The sequence below is a fragment of the Haliotis rubra genome, unplaced genomic scaffold (assembly GCF_003918875.1).
Source record: "Haliotis rubra isolate DU_JTF1 unplaced genomic scaffold, ASM391887v1 Scf131, whole genome shotgun sequence".
Taxonomy (NCBI): domain Eukaryota; kingdom Metazoa; phylum Mollusca; class Gastropoda; order Lepetellida; family Haliotidae; genus Haliotis; species Haliotis rubra.
The window spans coordinates 1,864,906-1,888,655 of NW_025765237.1; the positions used below are offsets into that span (position 1 = coordinate 1,864,906).

At 37.9% G+C, this 23,750-nt stretch overlaps 1 long non-coding RNA gene across 1 annotated transcript; it reads left to right on the forward strand.

Moving 5' to 3' along the window:
• The first annotated feature begins 521 nt into the window (after window positions 1-521).
• LOC124267434 lies at window positions 522-23,543 on the forward strand. The gene is made up of 4 exons (XR_006896027.1): window positions 522-1,447; window positions 14,007-14,097; window positions 19,526-19,605; window positions 22,213-23,543. It is a non-coding gene; the product is annotated as an uncharacterized LOC124267434 (long non-coding RNA).
• Window positions 23,544-23,750: the final 207 nt, after the last annotated feature.

The window sequence follows — 23,750 nt, forward strand, 5'->3', positions numbered from 1 at the left end:
GAGTTAATGCTCTTCAAGATCACTAGGTCGGACTGCATTTGGTTTAACAGTGAATTGATTGATATACTACAACTGGTCGTCTGCTATCACTGAGAATGTTATACAAGTTTTCATGTGGCGAGCATTAAAACACCAACACCGTCGTATGTTTCTTAAAGCTTCAAGTAGCTCTCAATAATCCTAAGCAGGAGCGGCTTTGACACTCTATTCCGACTCAATCTTCGACAATTGATTAAGTACATTTGGCCACTCACCCGTACGGTAATTTTCTTCCAACAGGTTGACGGCTCTTCCATTGTCCTCCCTATTGTTACACATCTCTTAACAAGACGTTACAAATGAAATATTTTATTGGCTGATGTGTCAGCAAGGGAATAGTTTATTTATAAGGCCACAGTTGTTAATGTCACGTCAACAAGTGTAAACATGATACACGAGGAACTTAATTCTGGCAGTCGAAAAGTAACCGACTGTAAATAATGTCCGTCAAGTTAATTGAACAGCCAGAGTCGAGTCGCGTGCTTGCCAACTAAACTGTTTGCAAACTGGCGGTGCTTAGGCGCGGATTACCTTGCTCGATAAGGTATGTGCGGTAGTTGGGAAGTATACGCCCATGTGCCTGGTCTAAATGATTTTGCTAATAAGCAATGGAGAAATGGCTAAACATGACGTGACGTTTCACGAAAACACACTTCTTCTCACCAAGATCGTCTGGTCCAGAATAGGTTACTTGCAGCAGACGACCGATATGACAAAGAGGCGTTAATTGAATTTATTGGAAATGCGTCGAAGCCCAAAACTGCCAAAAGTATTCGCGAGAAAAGCGAAGAACTAACAGGCTGGTTACACAGTTCCAAAGTGTTACTACGGAAACCGGAAAAGACTCTGTGAATTCCAAAGGAAAAGATGGACCGCGGGAATTTCTGAGTTGGAGAGATTCAAGATTGAAACTTACTCCAAACCCTAGAGAAAATTATGTGTTCAAACATTATCAAGACATTAGGTATTATATGAAACAATATCGCGAGGAGAATTCCACAGTTGACAACGCATCGCCTCAACCCCCAAAACGAGTCAGTGCGTTCTACCACCCAGGGTTCTACAACGTGGCTCCTCAACCAAGTCGTGAATATTCCAGTTGTCATTTGTTGTCAAAATTAGCCCAGTCCTCACAAAATGGAACTTTTCAATACACCAGACGGGACAGTCAAAAGTTAGATAAAACCAATTTATACAAACTAGCTCCTACTACCGCACGTGCTGATTCAGCATCTTCCAGTGAGAATGAGGTAAAAGGAAATACTATTCCTAGGAATACTTCGGCGACTGGTACAAGATCTAAACCATCTACAACGGCAGGTAAAACTCCCACGAAAGTAAGCGTTCCAACACCTCACAATGCAATATCCAGTGTCCAAAGCAAGCTATCAGGTTCCAACTTACCAGGGTAAGTGTGCAGTTTGAATAGACGACAAGCTGAACAGAATGTGTTGAAAACGTAAATACTATGTGTTAACGTGTGACATTGACGGCTGTGGTTGGTGCAAAGGTGCTCCCATTTATACCACATTTAAGCATGTGTTAACACACACACTTATATATATCACAGGTTTTAGATCGAGGTTGTGTTAACTTGTTTCAATATAATACATAGCTTATTTTTGTGGTATGTTTTCATTGAACTACCAGTTCACCCTTTAAATGTCAAGCCACGAATACCTCAGTGGTAGTGTAATGACAGTCCTGTGTGCTGTGGGAGATTGTTGATCCTGATATTTGATTTGGAATGTGACCTCTTTAAACCAGGATTCTCACAAGGTCTCCATTGGGTAATAATACTCAAGCGTATCATCGATCCTAATCTGCCCATGTCAGGAAATATGTCCACAGATATCCTTTATGTTGGCCCAAGTAGAAACAGATAAAGAGGTTAAAAATCAGGGTTAATGCTCGAACAATGTCTTACCTTGAACTATAAAACTAGGGGACCTGAAATTAGGTTTTACGAACTGCTAGTCTCATATGACGGCGTGCATGCGTGTGTAGTGTATGTCGCCCTGAAGCAAACTATATGCTAGCCCAAATGCCCACACAAGTCTAGACAAATGTGGCTGACTCTAGATTTCCTCAGCTTCAGATGAAGAAAGTCTCAGGGCTCCTTTTCATTACCATATTTTAATTTTTTACTATGAACTTTTTTCAGTAAAATATGTTCATTTCAGAGACTAGTTGTTAGTCTAGGGAACTGCAAGTACTGATTTCAAGGGTTCTTACAAGAAATATGAAGATCCTGTAAAATAATGAAATAGTTACTGTAATTAAATGAACTTTGTTTCTTTTCAGGAATTTTGCACAATGAATTTTCTTGTGCTTCCTGTATATGTAATTTTTGCATCCATTCTATACGTTTGGGCTTAAAGGACACGAGTGTTGGGAATTGGTTACAATCTCACAATTGATGATTGATTCATTACAATCGATCAATCATCAAAAATAATTGGTTAGTGTCATTTATCAAATTCTCCTGGTTATGTTTGTTAATGCACAAAAAATTTAGAAAATATATGTAGTTCTTTCGGGTTTTTTTTGCAAATTGCACTAAATGCATTTACAAATTTCCCATCTTTAAAGGATGACTAGTATGTTGGGAACATAAATTTCCTGGAGTCTTTAAGATAAATTCAGTCATGACAAGGAACGAGATTGTAGTACTTATGAAATGTAACAGACAAAATCAACCTTGTGAAAAATGTTGTTAATGCAAACAAGTGTTCCAAAATTGTGTTCGATTATGAGAAAACATGGTCGATTACTTGGTCATTTAGTCATTGTGACGAATCTTCGATTATTTTGATCTTGGCACCTTGTCAAACATGCAGCCTTAATGTTTTCACCTCTTGCTTAACAACGACATTAGAGTCGATGTTGAAGCGCTGCCTATACATTAGAGTTAAGTTTAATCACATTGCAATATCTCTGCCTATACAGAATAAAGACGTATACCCATGATAATAGTCATCATTCGTCATCTCCTCAACCTCTAGAATGCCAATCAAAGAAGTTTTTAGTCAAGTTGAAGCTAGAGAAAACATGGGAAAAGTTCACATTCAAATATGACTGAGATTTATCTACAGTTTTAATCTAGGTGCCATTTGCAAGGAATTCAAATAAAATTGAAAAAACCCACACCAACAACAATAAAGCTATTTCAGGAATTTGTTTAGGTTTCAAACTAACAGTCCATAAGCAAACTAGTGTACAACTATTGTCTTGTTCAGAATTGGGATTTAGTGAGTTTTAAACCCAGAAGGCTTTTAGCTTTGTACATCAATATTGAATTTGTTGCAATGATGTAAGAACAAAATTGGTTCTATTATCTGTGAAATGGAAGTAAAAATTGTACACTTAATATAGGTTATTAGTTTTGATTGTTACATCCTGAACTGAGGAATTATTCTCCAATTTGGTCATTAATTTGATATTTGTTTAGGGTCAAATATCGGTCTGTGGACAGGTGTAGATAAATCTGTATATAAATCAGTATTTTCATATCATTACTGAAGCCAGCAGTCAACAGTACAATATTCTTATTTTGATGCAGATCACCAAATAGTAGAGTTAGAATTGGTCTTCAGCAACCCATGCTTGTCCTATGAGCCAACTAGTGGGGGACAGTGTGGTCAGACTCGCTCACTTGGTTGACACATGTCATTGTATTTGAAACATGTAAATCGATGCTCATGATCTCGATCACTTGATCAACTGGTTCACGACTCAGTTAATTACAGACTGCTGCTATCTAACTGGAATATTGTTGAGTGTAGCTTTAAACAACAGGCAATCTACATAAAATATGCAGAGTCAAATTTGTTGTAATATTCATAATTGTGTTAATATATGCAAACAGAAGGTTAAGACAATGGTATAACGACTGATGTGAGAACATACTGAATGAACTTAGTTATCACATACGGAGCCTCTATGGCAGTGAATAACACCCAAAGGCTGGGGTGGAAATAACTTTAAAATTGCTAGTGTACTCCGGTACTGCGTCACATGTAAAATCACTTGTCCTGATAATTTTTCCGCTATACCGGCCGATTTTCTTGGTGATTTTTTAAATAAACAACATAATTAACATTGGAATGTCAACTGGACACCGGTACAGCGTGATATACAAATGTGCTTGCCCGACAAAAAAAACTTCTGGACTCGGACATCGGGCAATGGTTATTTCCACCCCTGAAAGGAGGTTCACCTCTCTTACTGCTACTTTGACATGCATTCAATGCAACAGTGTAACACAATGGTAAAGCTACTGCACCTCTTATCAGCGAAATACATGCTACCATAACATTAGTTGTCACTTTAACATTATGAATGGGGAAATGTTTACTTCCAATGTGGGAAATTTTACAGACATTGGCTGCAGATGACGGGACCAAATATCGTCCTAGCTGCAGAGGTCCATATAAGTCCATGATGTTTGCGAATACTCAGTAGATTAGAAAAATATCTGTAGCACTGTGAATGATGATGACATGATCTTTGTACAGAGCCCTTTCAGAATTCACTCCTGAAAGCTGATATTAAATACCTTTCAATTTGTCAACCTTCTTTCAGACGTAACTATATTGGCTGTTCATATATCTGTCAAATGTTGAACGGTTATTGTGATGTTTTATCAGGCCAGGCCATTATGAACCTAGCCACCTGCACACTCACACTTATTACACCATCTATTAGTGCCACGACTTGAAACTTTCGTAACTGATTGACGAGACAAGTACTATTCAAACAAGGAAAATAATAACTGAAAGGGTATGTGGGTTAACCTCACTTACAGCTGGTAAATACAGGCTCTATACACTACCCCTTGTCAAGTTGGTATACACTACCCTGCTGTTGTCGTCTGTAGCACCTTGTTGCTGGACAAGTATTTCGCTGATCAGATTTTTGTGAATAAATTAGGTTAAATGATTGGTATTCTGTGTAAACCTTTGTCTGGAACACAAAATAACCCACATTATTATGTTAAAATACAGAACAATCTTATCATTATCAGCCAGGTTCCTTTCCTGTTCCTGGTTAATAAGAGGTGTTCTGATAAGTTAAATAAAACTGTCCTATGGAATGGTTGTTATTTAACTTGTTTAACTTAGCAATATTACAGCTGTGAAAAGCCTGAACCAGACAACTCAGTGATTGCTGTTGTGACCACCAATCCACTTCGTCAGAGCATGTTAACACACAGTCAACCTTGTCTTTGTATTATGAAGTTTCCAGGTCCACATTAGGAAGGGAACACATCTATGACGAGAACCCTTTTTCTCCTTTCTGTTTTACCTGATGACCATCCAGGGTTTTACCTTGACTCACAAATATTAAAGTCCCGGAGACTCCCAATTATTAGTTTTCAGGGTCCTTGCGGGCAATACGAGGATCCTGTGAAGTAACGTTGGAGAGAAGTGTATGTTATGATCATTTCTTTAAAGCCTAGAATGAATCATTGATCATGTAGACTGATGGATGAAATGATGCATGTAACTGCTCTGAAAGAAACAACCAAAAAGTCATGATAGTTGTGTTGTGGGTACACTGAATAATATTGTGCGTGGATGTAGTGAATATTTTTTCTACACCCATTCTCTACATTTGTGGGTACTGGACGCACATTTGCGGGTCACGTAAAACCCTTACCATTGATGACATGTATGAGCATATATTCAAATAACTAAAACAGGCATTGGTTATAGTCTCACTCCTGGAAAATATCTTTAATGTCATTCTTTTGGCGCACATTTTAGTCTTGACCATATATGTTTCTTAATGGCTTTATTATATCCATGTGTGGAACATAAGTAAAAAATGCATATTTATATGAATATATTTTATGATGATTTCCTGAACTATTGCATCCTATACACAAACTGACTGAATAGACTTGAGTAATATATGTTGGGAATAGTGGTAAGTACAATACCGTTGGTTAATGATTAATATTCTTCTGACATTACAAATCCCTGCTCTTAGTAAGCTGAACATTTCTAATGTGTGATGGTATAACCTCAGCAAAATGTTTGGAAATGAAGTGAAATATACAGGTTGCTTCACACATTGGACTGCTGAATTGTACAAATTGACAGCCATAGGTAAATCCTGTTGAGGAATTATTGTTCTCTTATGTTGTTCATGTATAATTCTAGTGGGTTATAAATGGCCCCTTAAATATATGCCTCATCCTTCATTGCATTTATTGAATGAGCACATTGTCAAGTGATCTGAATATTTCTTTGATTGTTTCATAATGGTGTAAAATGCATGGACAAAAGCACAAAATAAGGATTTCAGGTATTAATATTAGTTGCAGTGTATGTTATAATGTGAACAATGTGGGCTAGTAACTAATCATATTAGCTTGATCATGCGTGTTAATCCTGAGGCAGCAGAGGCTGAATCCTATCACGCTCAACCTGTTTTATATCCCGGTATCAAGTGCCAGAGTCGACAAGGAAATAAATCTATCAAGCCTTCTTGTGACATTAAGCTACTTCCCGCTTGCATGTGAAGGAATCATTTACTAGAAACAAGTGTCATTAAACAGCATATTTCTGTCAGTGATACCCCATCTAGTGTTGACTGACTTGGGATAGATTTCAGATTGTCCTGGGACCAGGCAGGCTTTGCACTGATAAATTGAAATTTGTTGATGTGGTCCCTCTGTTCTCTCTGTATATACACAGTAAAATTAATTTTCCCTGATCAAAAAATATAATCCTTATGTTTTTATTGGCCAACAATGTAAACTTACAAGAAACATTTTTTGGGATTGTTTTTTGCCCCATATACACTTCATAAATTGCCAGAAGCAAAATACTTTTAATATTTAGAAGGAATATTACTTTAACTGGTGATTTTTTAAATATTTTTTTTCCCCTCCTGTCTTTAGGTTTTCTGAGGACAAAAATCCGTAAAACAAGAAATGGAATTGGTCTGGCCTAATTCCAAAATGCAAGTCTGTAAAAATTAGGGGTGGAACAGTACGCTTTCCCACGATACGGTACGTATTGCGGTATGTACAAGGCCTTCAGTTTGGTCCGCTTCGGTTCGGTATATGAAAACGGGAAAATAGCACAGAATTTGACAAAATGATTCGATTTCTAGACATTTTAGAAAAGGTTTTAAAAGGTTAACAAATGACATTACGAAAACCAAAAATACCAAATTTTTGGATTGCATTATGGTATACTGAACCGAAGGCAAAATACTGCGGTTCTACTAATACCGCGGTACACCGTTTCACCCCTAGTAAAAATAAGAAGTGATTTCTCGATTACCTTCCTTATGTGCATGCACATTCCTTGATTTGATTTATAGGGCCACACTGTATGCCTCATGAGGCGATACTTCCGGTACTAAGCTAGAAAGCTAGGTAGATCAGAAATTTGTTATTTCTGCAAGGATTATTGGTTCCTTTCGAAAAGGTATGAAATATTGTTTGTCACCGGAAATACTATGGTCTCGCTAAGTGCTGTGACCTACTTACGGGCCCTATTGATGGATTACTGAGGTTCGATAATTTATCTGCAGATTCTGAGTGATAACCAGCATTAGGTATTGGAAGTTCAAAGTGTATCACAATATATTGTGAGACACAAGGCCGTACAGGCGGCCATCTCTAGCTGTATTTGTTATGATCCTTTGAAATGATCCTTTTTAATTAAATTACCGTTATAACTTGTACAGGTAATAGCTCTAAGTCTTGGAACTGTATCGTAGCCATGCCTGCTTCGTCCCACTCAGGAGTTTGCCGAGAGAGTAGGTTGGAATGGGAATACCCCAAAATGTACTAGAGTCTCTACTTTACTGCAAAAGTGAATATAAATTGTAACCATGGTAACATGACATTGTTGGAATTGTTGTGACTGGCATTAAAGAAACATTCACTATGTCAAATACCTGAACCAAGCACCAAGATGTGGGATATATCTAGGATTTTGGAACTATGTGCATGTGTTCGCAATTTTCGAGTGTTTTTGTCATTCAATGGTTCATAAATTCGATGTTGTTTTTTTTCATTTTTCTTACCCTGGTCAGAGCTCCAGATAAGATTTAGCTCATGTGGGTACTGTACCCACTGTATATTTTGGGAGTGGGTATTATGAATGTTGAGTGGGTATTTCATTTTCCGTTACCCACTGCTTTCAAATGTGTGCGTATTTCAGTCACTTTACTCACCTAAGTATTATGTTATTGAGTAAGTTTACTAAGCAGGTATGTTCTGCCTTATGTAATACCTAATCAAAACCAACTTAAATATAATGGAAATTATTTCATAAAAAATCACTCATCCTATACTGACAGTACAACACTAGTCCTATACTAACAGTACAACTTGATAGAAATCTATGTTTTTTTCATTACGCAGCGATTTTTATAAATATATTCCGTACGCATTTGTTTAAACTTTTTGCGTATCTAACATTTTAAATGCATAATTGGTACGCAACAATTATTTGTCAATGCATAATTCTATGCGTATTTTACCCGGATACGCAGCTTATCTGGGCCTCTGCTGGTAATTTGTGTGCTTATTGTCCTAATTTCTGAGGCATCAGAACATTACTTTCAGTGCAGTCATACCAACCAAGGATTAAAGCACCTGCCTCTATTGGTCCAGTTGTCAGCAACATACAACTTACATCTCTGCAAATCGTAACATTCATTTTAGCTATATTATTGATGCTCATGCTGTTGATCACAGGATTGTCTGGTCCTGACACAGTTATACACCAACCGCCGTCATATAGCTAGAATATTGCTGGGTGTGGTGTTAAATAAACAAACAAAAAGACAAAATACAACTTATCAGCATGATTTGGAAAGGTTTTTATTCCAACTTTGGTATTTTTTTTGACATTTCATGACAGAGTATCCCCGTTGAGTGAGTGAGTGAGTTTAGTTTTACGCCGCACTCAGCAATGTTCCAGCTATATGGCGGCGGCCTGTAAATAATCAAGTCTGGACCAGACAATCCAGTGATCAACAGTATGAGGATCGATCTACGCAATTGGGAACCGATGACATGTGTCAACCAAGTCCGTGAGCCTGACCACCCGATCCTGTTAGTCGCCTCTTATGACAAGCATGGATTACTGAAGATCAATTCTAACCCAGATCTTCTCAGGTTTATCCCCACTGAAGAGTATAGATGAACCCATGCATGTGTTAGACAGCCATGTGACCTAACCCATATTTCTATATTACAAACCAGCCATTTAGCAAACACTGTAGCCTGTCATGCAAGACTGTCAAGCTGGGAGGTGGAACATGCCTGTCAGAGCGTGCTTCAATATCAGATAGTCAGTTAATCAAAATTCCTTTGGATGAATCAAAGACAGGCTAGTGTTTATTAACGTTGTTGAACTGACAGGTTTCAGGGTGCTGTGCATTGTCCTTAGAGACAGTAAACACTGGTATATTTATTTGTCTCATATATATGTCACACTGACTGTGTTCATGGCAGCTCATGTCTGTTTGTGGATGAGTCTGACATAATTTTGCTGTTGTCTTGTTGACAAGGTAATTGTATTTTGTTGACCGTAGTGACACACAGCTGTTGTACAGACTTGACCTTCATGATACATTACTATTTTGTTGATCAGTCCACAGATTTGACAAAGTTCAAAAGCCATAAATTTTTATATATTCTAAATATAAATTCATTCATGTTTTAGCTTGCGCCATTTTTGATGGAATGGAAATTAAATTCCAAATGTATTTAAACAGAGCTCCAGATAAAATTTAGCTCATGTGGGTACTGGACCCACTGTATTTTTTGGGATTGGGTATTATGAATGTTGAGTGCGTATTTCATTTTCCGTTACCCACTGCTTTCAAATATGTGCGTATTTCAGTCATTTTACTCACCGAAGTATATGCCATTGAGTAAGTTTACTAAGCAGGTATGTTCTGCCTTATGTCATACCTAATCAAAACCAACTTAAATATAATGGAAATGATTTCATAAAAAATCACTCATCCTATACTGATATTACAACACTTGTCCTATACTAACAGTACAACTTGATAGAAATCGATGTCTTTTCATTACGCAAGCGATTTTTATAAATATGTTCCATACGCATTTGTTTTAAACTTTCTGCTTATCGAACATTTTAAATGCGTCATTGGTACACAACAATTATTTTTCAATGCGTAATTCTATGCGTATTTTACCCGGATACGCAGCTTATCTGGGCCTCTGTTTAAATATTAACTTCTTGAATAATAATCAGTCAAATGCTTTTTGTGTAGAATGTTAGTGCAAAAGACTAAAAAATATCACTAACTGTAAACATAATGTTACCGAATATTTGTTGTTTATAAGTATTCATATTTATGAATTTAAATGCAAAACCTTTGTGATTTTGTAAATTGGTATTTAAAAAAATAAAAAATAAAAAAAGGAGAGAAAACCCCAACTACTTGAATAATAATCAGTCATATGCATTTTGTGTGGAATGTTAGTGTAAAAGACTAAATATCACTAACTGTAAACATTACTGGCAGTTGTTCTTTCCCAGTAACTGGACTTACCTATGCAATTCAATCCCTATCCAAAATACACATTTAGATACACACATAGGTACCTATTCTTATATATATTCTTATATTCTTGTAGTCTTATATATAGAGAGACATTAACTAAATTTGTTGCAAATATCATTACTGTAGTTGAATATTTTTTAAAGTGTAGTCTTGTTGGTGTATTGAGATTGATGATGTTTATTTCTGTGGGTTGTATCATTGAAATAAATTGTGGTCCTCCCATAACAGTTAATCTAAGCAGGGGTGGAAATGACCCATTGCCCGACGACCGAGTCCAGTGGTTTTTTCTGTCGGGCAAGCAAATTTGTATATCACACTGTACCGGTGTCCAGTTGACTTTCCAATATTAATTATGTTGTTTATTTAAAAAATCAACAAGAAAACGGCCGGTATAGTGAAAAAATTATCAGGGCAAGTGATTTTACATGTGCCACTGTACCAGAGTACACTAGCAATTTTAAAGTTATTTCCACCCCTGCTAAGATGAAATGGGTTGGACTCTGCAATGCTAATTGGTGAAATGTGTGTGAGGCAAAAGCAATCTGTCAACTTTCACACAATATTTATTTCCTCAACACAACTTTTAAATTATCTGTGGTAATGATGACTTGGAGTTTGTGTGTTTGCACATCACGGCTGCAGACAGGACTTCATATTTTTACAGCCAGCAATATTCTAGCTGTATGTATCAAGTCTGCACCAGACAATCCAGCGATTGATAAATAATAATAATAATAATAATAATAATAATAAGTGCATTTATAATGCGTTAAACTCCATTCACGAGCATCATTCTCATAGCGCTAACAATCAAGGCACAGTACATTATTACCCCGGATAACCCAAGCTGCCTGTGAAGCACTAGAAGGTAATAGTCACATGACTTATCCCACTGGGTACCCTTTTTCTGCTAGGTGAACAGAGGCAATTTTGAACAAACTCACTTGCCTAAGGTGAGACCACATGCATCACTAAGTCCTAGAAACTCTCAGGAGTCAAACTGTCAAACACAGTCACCCATCCAAGGACCCTCCGTGCATAAGGTTGGTTAACTTCAACTGATTTGTGACCTGAGCTCAATGCACAGGACCACACGCCACCACATTGTTAGGAGTTCGGATACACATGTAGAGAGACACCTTGCAATCATTAGAAATGTTATTTGCAATAAAATACAACAGGAGCAGGAGATGAAAAATTATAAGCTGAACTGTGAACAGTGATAATGACATGTTCATTATTCTATCCTCACAATTGAAAAGTAGCTGGAACGTGTTGGCACCAAATATGGAAAACATAAGAGGAAGTTCAATGAAATATAAGCCAGTGTCATGTGATGCAACCATGGCAACAACAGACTTGTTTACAGTGGCCTTGCCCAGGTTGAACATGCACCTTAGAGAGTTTCCACGACGTTTAATCTCTAGATCCTTACTGAGCATCCTGAGCAGACCAGCATTACCATAGCTATTAATGGTCTGAACCTAGTGGACCCGTGAAGGTCCGGGCTGGAACTGATCTTCAGTAACCTATGCTTGTCGTAAGAGGCGACTAATGGGATCGGGTGGTCAGTAGTTGTGGTCCGATTAATTGAAATAATCGAAAATTGGTCGCAGTGACTAAACGACCAAGCAATCGATCATGTTTTCTCATAATCGAACACAAACAATTCTGGAACACTTGTTTTCATCAACAGTATTTTTCACTAGGTTGGTTTTGTCTGTTACATTTCATAAGCACTACAAGCTCGTTCCAAGTGATGATTGAATTTATCTTAAAGATTTTAATAAATTTATGTTCCTAACATACTAGTCATCCTTTAAAGATGTGAAATTTTGCCCCCAAACCCCAAAGAACTACATGTTTTTTTCCTTAGTTTTTTGGTACATTTACAAATTTCATAAATGACACTAACCAATTATTTTCGATGATTGATCGGTTGTAATGAACCAATCATCAATTATGAGATTTTAAACAATTCCCAACACTAGTGGTCAGGCTCGCTGACTTGGTTGACACATGTCATCGGTTCCCAATTGCGCAGATCGATGCTCATGATGTTGATCACTGGATTGTATGGTCCAGGCTTGATTATTTACAGGCCGCCGCCATATAGCTGGAATATTGCTGAGTGCAGCGTAAAACTAAACTCACTAATTCTGAACGTAAGGAGAGTTGACTGTGAGACTGTGGTATTGCCATATTTGGGCATGCATTCATTTCCTTAATCAAACCCTGATTTATATTATGGGTATCTTGTTTAGTGGTAGAAGTTAAAGATGTCTGTGGTCTTGGATCATCTTCAATGCTGCCAACCTCTTAACAGTGGCAGAGTAAGGAAACCCTTTCCTCAACATTACCTCAGTATTGTTTACCCTTTCACCTGGAGATAATTGATTATAAACAGTTATTGTCCATTTTCATGCAGAAATATTCCAGCTGGCAGCTTAACTGAGTTGAACACAGCCTGTTAATATGGAAGGTTTTGTACACAAGATGTGTGCTCACTACAACCTTTGTAGTCAGTCTAAACACTTTGCTGAAACATTTCCAGTTAATACACATTTCTTAGTAAAATATAATTGTTGTATTGATTTGCAAATATTTTAAATTGTTTGAGTTATATGTTTGTATTATTCTGTACCTATACATGACATCATGGTACTGATGTCATGGCACTGATGTCATGGTACTGATGTCATGGCACTGAGTATCACGATGCACCAAGTATTTTCGTCAATATATCTTAACCTGATTGTTTACGGACCATTCATAATTTATGGCTAGGGTGGGTGATGATAATTTTTATGGAGAAGCATGTACAGTGTGAATGACCCCCTAAAATTTGCATACTAAGGAAGTGGACCAGCCAGACCCTGCATGTCATGTACAAATTCAATGAAAAAAATAATTTTAAAATATGTTTATGTACCAAATTGCTGACACCCCTAGTTAATGTGTACAAAATTGATGACACGCCTACCTTCCCAGGACAAAATAGGTGACACCCCTTAAAGCCATCATTACCCCCCCCCCAACCTCTAAACCACCCCCAAAACAAAACCAAACAAAAAACAAACAACAAACAAACAAACACAAAAAACAAAAAAACGACAGTGGGTCATGAAGCAGCATGTTTTGGACCAGACAATAAACTGTTGCTAATAATGTTACTGTGTTGTCGGGTAATATTGCTAACAACCCAACCATATGATAGTGGACTATAAACAAACATTTTGTAGACCAAACAATCAAGTGATTGATATTAATAACAATGACCAACATTGTCGGGGTAATATTACAGTAACACACTGTCAGCTGGGATTGATTCCAGTCCATTAAGTCACCTGAAGGAAATAGCCTATTTGGAACATCTTTCTTTTTGTTCCCTACAGCTCAAACGGGATTCCTGTGAAGTCGGAAGTGGTACCCACAGGGTCGAGGACATTGGATACACTGGCTTGTGTTGCTGCTCAGGAAGGACAGGTAACCCCACCAGTCATGGCTGCTTCCATGCGAGCCTTGTGTGATAGTATAGATATAGAAAATCAGCTGTAGCTCACCAGGGCCAAAGGTCATAAATGAGGGTTTGATGTGTCTCAGGGATTGTTCGTCATCTGGCCGTTATTCATCATTTGGCAGTTAAATTTCATCTCAGGGATCTATATTGAGCATGTACCCACAGGAAGATGTTTATAACAATAGGATATATTTATGTTGGAAATACCTTTTGTTGATATAGCACTTTGATTCATGCCAGTTATTAAAACACTTAAAACTGTTAAAGTGAATGCTTAGAAACAACAGGAGTCAGGATGCTTTAATGAAGATGTGATGCATTGTGATATAACTTTCATCATGACATGTATTGAAAATCTCATTATTTCAGAAATATTGAACACATATCAATTTTTGAACTTTTTGAACAAAACCTTCTCTTTTTCGATAATTACAAAAACGAAAGGAGCTGATATATTGGTAGAATATGTAAATCTTCTCTAGGATTATGATATCTGTGAAAGCTTAACATGTAGTTGTTTTTGTTCTGTTACAAAATTATCTTGCTTGATCGGAAACTGCTTTATAAATTAGGTAAATGTTTTTCCTTAGCTTGAGAGTAGAATACTAATGCATATTGAACTGGCAGCTGACAATCTAAACATTTACTGCTATGTATTAGCTGGTAAGGCTCGGCTACTTGCTTGATTGCTTGTCGTTACCACGGCAGCATGGGAATCTGCTCATGGTTTGCTTTGGTGTGGGTAAATAGATGTTGATCTTTCTGAATGAAGCACTGCTTGTAGATAGAATTATGCCATATTTAGCACATAGACATATAGTCGAGGTTTGTGCTTCCAATGAGTCACATTCCAAATACCTCACATAGTTTATCAATGCATAAATTCTTTTGAACCTTTTTTGACCATCTGCATTACATTTTAGGCCAACTATTTTTTAAACTAACAAATATTCCATGACTGGTTTAAGTACAGAAAAACGAACAACATTTCTGTTGACATTACCATGACAATATAGAACAAACTTTATGGATAACAACTTCTTTTTATTCCTGAGTGCGACGTTTCGATACAGATTCTTGTACCGTGGTCACGCATTAATGGAACATGAAGAAGGGGGAAGTATATTTATACTGGATGTAACAATGTAACAAAGAAAACAACATAATTAACATAATTGGCTAGGCAGTAAGCTGATGAAGCCAGAGAGTAGACAAAGGACGGGTGTGGAAGCCAATGATGTACAAATAATAATGAGATGTTTAAACAGCAGAGTTTATACAGTAGATTGGGCTTGGTGGATGAGTGCATCATAAGCGGATGGAATGAAGTATCCTTGGTCTCGGTTGATGGTGGGCTTTTGGCGTTTGATGTGGATGGCTTCGGTGAGCTTGCGTTTAGTGAAGTCTGTTTGTTTGATAGCGAGAATGGTGATGTCAGACCACTCTATTTGATGATTGGGGAATGTATCGAAACGTCGCACTCACGAATAAAAAGAAGTTGTTATCCATAAAGTTTGTTCTATATATATATTGTACTTCCCAACTTCTAAAATGCAACTCAAAGAAGTTTCCATGACATAATATCTACAAATGTGTCAGATTACTGATGTAGTCAGTGTTGATATAGCTGACATAATGTGTATGTTCCCACAGACATTCCTATGTACAAGCCATTGTTATGATTTCTGGATGTCTCTTACTGACATTTAGCTGTGCGTTGTCAACAGGCTGTGTACCCGTACCAGCCATGTCAGTTTTTTGATTACTTGATGTCTCTTACTGATATATAGTGTGCGTTGTCCTCCAGCCAGATGTGGAGGAGGCTGAGAAGGCTACAGCAGCTTCGGAGGCGAGCGAAGCCATTAGTATTGGTAAGCTCTCTACGACGTGCTTGGGAGCCACCGCCACCGTCAAGCAGTCTCGAAACTAGAGGCATCATGCACATATCACATCTTCCCCTCTGAGTCTGTCCTTACTCATAAGGGAACCATAGTGAGCAGTAGTAGTACGATGATGTGGAACCCACAGAAATCAGCGTTTGAACGGAAACCTGCAAAAGGAAATGAAAAGGATGCTGGGATGAATGCCCCATTTAAACAACCGCGGTCCAATGTTAAACTGTCTTCTACAAGAGGTGAAAAACATATGAATCGGTCTAAGAGAAAGACTGGGAAAGATGAGTTTCCTCCTTTGGCAACAGGTAAAATGGCTAAGGGTAGTGCAGTGAGAGAACACACATTAGCACTTATGGAAATAAAGGGTGAATCGTCTGATGCTGAAAAGGAACCAGTGTTAAAAGTTCAGAGTCTGAGCTCTCGGGGAAGGAGTCACAGCACTGTGAGTTATGGAGAGTTACATGGACGCAAGAAATCACGTAAAATGCGCACACCTACCCAAAGGTATTGCTGCTCCCCGACTGATGAGAGTGAGGCTCGACACGGGTCAGCAGGGCTGGTGGATCAACTCCAGTTGTGTGTGGCAGAAGGTCCTCTTGAGGAAGTGATGACCGCAGAAGGATTTGTGCCGTACCATAACTACTGGAATCACAATGTTCCTCAACGTGTCATTGCATCGAGCAGAACAAAGAAGTGGTGTGTGGATGCAGATCATAATCTGAAGCACCTTGCGGAGATGGTTCTGGCAGACCCGCCATCGCTCATGGCAGAGTTTGACCACGGGTCTGGACAACAGCTTCAAGGACCGTCTATAGCATCTGGGGTAAACCGAGTTGAGATTTGTTGTGCAGGAGTCATCAGTGTTGAAACTCACCGTGTTGATTTTGTCTAACTTCACACCCACTGTTTATTTTGATGTGTTCACCAGTTGTTGAATTATATTATGAACAAATTAATGTGTGTTTTTTTATTTCAGCTTCTTTTAGGTGTGGCACGATTCACTGATAATAAAAGTAATGATAATTATGTGTAAAGTTGATAAAGTTATGTGTAAGAGGCCAGTCTGAAGTTAGAAGTAACTGCTTAAGGTGCTAAGTAGAAACTAGTTCTGTGCATCAGTGGTCATGATGCTTAAGGGAGACATGAGATTTTTATGTCAGAGATGAATGAGTGCGTGAGTTTAGTTTACGCCACTTTTAGCAATATTCCAGCAATATCACAGCGGGGACACCAGAAATGGGCATCACATATTGTACCATGTGGGGAATATCGAACCCGGGTCTTCAGCGTTGGCAGCTAACGCTGTAACCACTAGGCTACCCCACCACCCACTTTCAGAGATGAAATGGAAGGGTGTTTACCACACTCTGCTTATTCCATCGGTAAGCTGTACTGACTCTTGAGTTTTAACCTGACTTCTTGACGAAATATATGGGTGGTGGGGTAGTCTAGTGGTTAAAGCTTTCGCTCGTCACGCTGAAGACCCTGTTTTGTTTCCCACATGGGTAAAATGTGTGAAGCCCATTTCTGGTGTCCCCTGCCGTGATATTGCTGGAATATTGCAAAAAGCAGCGTAAAATCAAATTCACTCACTCACTCACTCACTAGACGAAATATAGAAGAAAAAAATGCACCAAATAGCTACATTGATCGCGATATGAGGATCATTATGGCAGTGTATTCATTGACATGTAAGACTAGTTACTTTGGGTCACTTGGAGAAGAATTCCGGTGTTCATTGTGTATTGTGGACCAGGATATGTTAACTTTATTGTTACGTGTTAAATTAGAACACCTGGTGTTGTATTTGCAGTAATCCAGTCTTACAATTTTCGCTGCTATTTCTGATTATCGGGCATCATTTGAGATTTAGTAGGTTGGTGGTAAATGGGTATTAAGGTAATCATCACTTTATCTAAGTTAACTTGAAATAATTGAACTAAACTTTACCAGTTTCTGTGAGGGTATACCTATCATGAAACAGCAATGTCTGGTGATTATAAGCCCAGCCTATAATGTTTGGTCAACCTGTATAAATAATATGATTATCATGTTGTGTAACATTTTGCATGATTTGCTAATTTTGTTTGCATATTTACATTGAATGTTTCTTGACTTGATTCACTAATACAAAATACTAACATGTTACATTGATTTGGTGTGTTATTTATTATGCTTGCAAATTACCGTGTGTTTTCTTGTAATTAAGTTCTCTAATAGGCTGAAATAACATGATAATGTTAAATATGGTAACTGAAATTTGTTCTTTTGGACTTTTTCACAGATGTGAAGTCAAGTTCTAAGATATTTTAAAATGTTGGAAAGGTGAATATGGTGATTGATTTTGTTGTCCATTTTCTTTGTCTATCAGCCAATGTTAATAGTCAATTAATATGTGACCTATTCATATTGATTTTACTCTGTGCAAATGTACAGCTTATCATTGTTCCCAAAAATGGTGGAACCACTTGATGAACTCCTGTCAGACATTACAAGCTAGGCCAACATTGTTTAAGACTTTGGTGACTGTGAAAGGTGATCTGGTAATAAGATCTGGTTCATGTACAGTGGGTCATACCCATTCACAGATTGTTGCCACAAATACCAATCATTGGATTGTCTGGTAATGCTCAATTATATTTAAGACACTATCAACAGCTGTTCATTGGAATATTACTGAGTGCAACATCAGGCCTACCAAAGAAAACTTTCCCACTGTGCAGAAAAACGCAGAAAAGCCCACATTAATCGTGTAAATAGCAACATAAACACATTACCTCGCTACTGAAACAGTAAAAACGGCAACAAAAACTATGAACCTGCAACATTTTTATATCAGCGAACATTGACCTCTACTGCGCATGCACATTACGATCCGGGCTTCTTTCCAATTTCTGAGCAACCGTGAATCGCCTCGCGTAGAAAAAGTATTAAATATGTTGAAATAATTGCTGTCAATCGTTTCATATGAATGGAAAGTAAACTAAACAAGTGTGCACACAAGTATCATGATGATAAATGTCAAATAACACAATTGAAATAGTTAAAAAGGAATGTAACTTTTGTCCAAGGTGGAAAATGTCAACATGCGGTAGAGACTTCCTCTTCCATGAGCGCATGCGCAAAATCGAAGTTGCGGGCTCCTCGTTTTATGATGCAGTGTAAGCGATTTAAAGTTGCCGCTTTTACTGTTTCAGTAGCGAGGTATTATGTTTATGTTGCTGTTTCCACGATTAATGTTGGCTTTTCTGCGTTTTTCTGCACAGTGGGAAAGTTTTCTTTGGTAGGCCTGAACATTGAACAACAAAGAAATCAGGTCGTCTCAACAGATTATTAACCTTAATATCATGTTGTGAAAAGTGTAGGTACTAAAAACATAATCTTCAAATGATATCATCATGTAACTTTTTTCTTCTATTACCGATTTTGATTTCAGTTGAAGAAGTGTTTCATTTTGTGTTGTTTCTGTTGTATGATGTGGTATAACGTTGTATTTCAGATGTGGTTTGATACAAATGGCCGCGCGTATGTCAGCCTAGCAACTCGCTATGACCCTGTTACAAAGTAGTTAGAAAACAGGTATCATTCTTCCTTCAAACTGTCACTAACTCCTGTCCTTACTGAATGTTTCTGCTAACTGTGCGTGTATCCATGTTACTGCTTCCATGGTAACTCGACATCCTGGGTTTTCTATGCCATAATTGGCCCTCAGCAACTACATAATCCTCGGTAACTTGGTTGAATGTGTGTCAATGTAGGCTGATGCCAGGATCAGTGCACAGGACTTCAATCACGGGATTGTCTGAATTAGACTTAATCATTTATCATGGCACCTAAATATGGTTCGGAATTTTACTGGGTGTGGCATTGGACAACAAAAATTGGCACTGATCGGGTTCATATTTACAAATCGGCCTCCGCATGACCTGTGGAAAGGGTAGCAGTGTTCCGATGATCGAAAATAATCGAAATTCGATTGAAAGAAAGATTAAAAATAATCATCGATTGTAAAAAAACATATTTTCGATTAATCAGACTTTTGTTGTTTTAGTATAGCACACTTGAATGAAGTAAACTAGCCATTAAATTTGTCGAATATTCACATACAAACATCCACTCAACAGCTTAAAGCTATGCGCATTGTAAAATGTTAACCACTTTTATTGTTTAATTACAATTCCATTGTCTTTCTTGGATGAGAGTATTAGTTATAAAAATATTTATTAGAAAAGAATGGGGAAAAACCCTTAATATTGGGGATTACATTCGATAATCGTACACCACAAGTTGTCCGATAATCGATAGTGGATTTGGTTTCCGATTACCAACACTAGGAAAAGGGCAAGGAATAAGAAACATCCTCCTCTATATCTCCAAAGATTTCAGCTAGACCAGCTCCTGGTCTGTTTCCCTGGTTACTGTAATGTCTAATTACCTGCTTGTTGAATTCCATGATCCAGTTTGATTTGCTGTGCTACTCCATCTAACAGACCAAGCAGAATGATGAAGTATTTGTCTTTATTGATAACAACTTCTCGTTTATTGCATAGAGTGACGTTTTGGTGTAGCTTGATATCAATGTGAGAAACTACACCAAAATGTCACTCCATGCAATAAACAACAAGTTGTTGTCCTTAAAGGTATGCTTCCTTACCAGGGCTCGATTTAGTGCTTTGTTACTTGCACTGGTGCAATCCAATATTGCAAAGTGCAACCTAGTTATTAGTCTAATTTGCACCAGGTCAATTTTTGAGTGGGTAAACCTCTGAATAAAACACCTAAATAATTCAATAGCATATTTCTTTCATTACATATCACAATAAAAGCAGTGCAACTGAAATTTGGTCAGTGCAACTAGGCTTTCATCTCAGGTTGCTCCTGGTGCAAGTAGGTGAACATCTCTTAAATCGAGCCCTGCTTACTGACTCACCAACATTTAGAATGCCAGTCAACCAATCAACCCAATCGAAACAACAAACCATCTTCATCAGGCTGGCAATGTCAACGTCAACAATATGGTAACCAGTCCCGCTGATTATGACATTATTAGAAGAAATTCAACATTGAAAGACTGACTTGCAAATGAAAGCCCTCAGAAATGCATTTGATGGAAAGGATATTTTCATATCTGTTGATTGCTGTTCTTATCTCGTAGCGTGGCCTGGGAAATGTTTATTGCCATTTAAGGATTATTTGCGATCATGAAAACTACGGGAGAGGATCTTGGTGTCAGTGTAGGTTTGTAGAAATGCGAGGATGGAGAAATTTAGGGTGGAGTCATTCAATCTGTGTCACATGTAATCAGAAGCCCTGGACAATAACCTTTGAAGTGTTTTGTATTGAATGGTCCATGGTTCCTTTCCATCACAGCATGTGACTAACATTATTGTTTTGTATGTGCATGAAATAACAGAATGTGTCATTGTCTTGTTCACCTGTTTTTGGGACTGCCATTTGCAGCTTTTATCCAAGAATTAATTTTATCCAGAATGAAAGAATTATGACCCTGAATCTTCTATGGGTCATGTGTGATGATGTTTCTGAAGTCAGTACCTACTCAGTCCAAATAACAGTTTATAAGATTACAAAGTATCTTTTTAATGCCTCAATCAAGATTGACACAAATAGTTTAATGAAACTTATCCATATGTCATTTTGAACTACCTGTGAGCATCATGGAGATTAATGATACTGATTGAAGCAGCATGAATGCCAATCATGTACCCTTTCATTATTAAAGCCATTTTATGGATGATGACATCATATTCTCTGTTTGACTCAGTAATATGTGTGAGCTGTCAGTTCTGAACTATCTTTCCTCCATGTATACAGGGGTTAGTATGGTATAATTTCTCACTGTACCTGAAATGTGCTATTAATGTCAATAAGAGTAAGTTTGTGACTATTAATTATCAGATGGTAAGAGGTAGTAGTATTTGTTACATGTAAGTTAACTTGTTACTTTTTCTTTATCTACCATGTTCATGAACACTTTTACAGTTTAAAGGCAACATATTGCGACATCATTTTTGCACATTTTGCCTGCTGTTCTATCAATGATCCATAACCCACCAGAGGTTTTGCTTTATTTCTACGTCCTAGCTTTGTCATCTATGCTGTGTCAATCCATGTAAATTTGTAGTAGCTGCATATTTGCAGTCATTTATGGATTGTCTCCCTTTCCAGGTGACCTTGACCCCAAGAACACTTGATGGCCTGTCATGGAGGGAGAAGCTGGAAGTTCTTCGACAGATCAACAAACCTCCTGAGAGGATAAAGCGAAGGCCACTTCGACTTACATTCTACAAGGCTCATGCAGAGTGTGAAATGATAGGTTGTCGAGATCCCTTGTCACATGACCAGGTCTCTCATCAACGCAGAGTGAAACATTTAATTGAGCAAGCAAAGCTGAAATGTCCAGTTCGACCTGCTGAGAACTTTGTATCTTCCAAATCCAAATACTGGGTAACTGATCCTGAAACTGGTTTAGATGTGCATTTGAATATTTCTCGTCCAAGGTTTTCCTTCAGCAAGCATGACACTGGATGCCAACCAAACACACCCAGAGATGACATTATATATGATGATGACGCTGACTTCAACAAAATTGATTATCGACTGGTCCGCAGCCCTGAGAAGGCAGCAATTGGACTGCCACTGATGAAATGGGAAGCATCTTTGCATCAGTGTTCATCCCCAAGACAGATTCCCAGGTCACAGACTTCCATCTTCCCTGAATGAGTGAGAGAGTATAGTTTTATGCAGCTTCTAGCAATATTTCAGCTATAACGCAGCAGGGGACATTAATAATGGGCCTCCCTCATTGTGCACATGTGGGAATGGAACCCTGGTGCTCAGTGTGGTGAGAAAACTCTTACCAAGAGGCTACAAAAGGTCCCCCAACTGAAACAGAAGTACATGAGATTATTTCACTGTTGAAAGAGGAAACATCTTGATTGTATCAGCTTCAGTTTGTCTATGTTCTAATGTGCCCAAGCTGCTATGCAACTCCCTAGTTGATCCTGTTAGAGCCTCTAGTTGAAGGTGACCATATTTGTTCTGACCATGATGTTAGGTGTCAGTTGTTGACTATGTTCTCTTCACTAGACGTGGATATCTACTGGTACAAGTATGTGTGGTAGGACTGACTGAGTTTGGTTTTACGCCGCTTTTAGCAATATTCCAGCAACATCACGGCGGGGGAAGACCAGAAATGGGCTTCACACATTGTACCCATGTGGGGATTTGAACCCGGGTCTTCGGCGTGACGAGCCAACGCTTTAACCACTAGGCTACCACACCGCCCCTGTGTGGTAGGATGTTTACAGCAAAAATGTTTTATAAAAATAGATATGTATGACATTGCCATTCCTAGTCTTTCATACATGTGTCTGTCTGTTTGTCCTTTTTACACATTCTGCTTCTATGTGTTTGAATAAATGCTTTTCTGTCAAATGAGTAGTTAATAATATATATATGTCACACCTGGTATATCAATAAATAGTCGGCCAATAGTCTCAATTTGTTTTGGTTGATTTATATTCCACACATTACTATTTTGTGCAAATACAAAAAATGAAAAGAAAATGCAACCTCACTGTCACATGTTTTTGGCATGATATGCAATGTGAGGCAAGGTTGTATACTGAGTCCCTCTCTGTTGTCATTTTTAGAATAAAAGCATTATGACTACACCCAGATATAGTCCAACTGGTACTAATTCT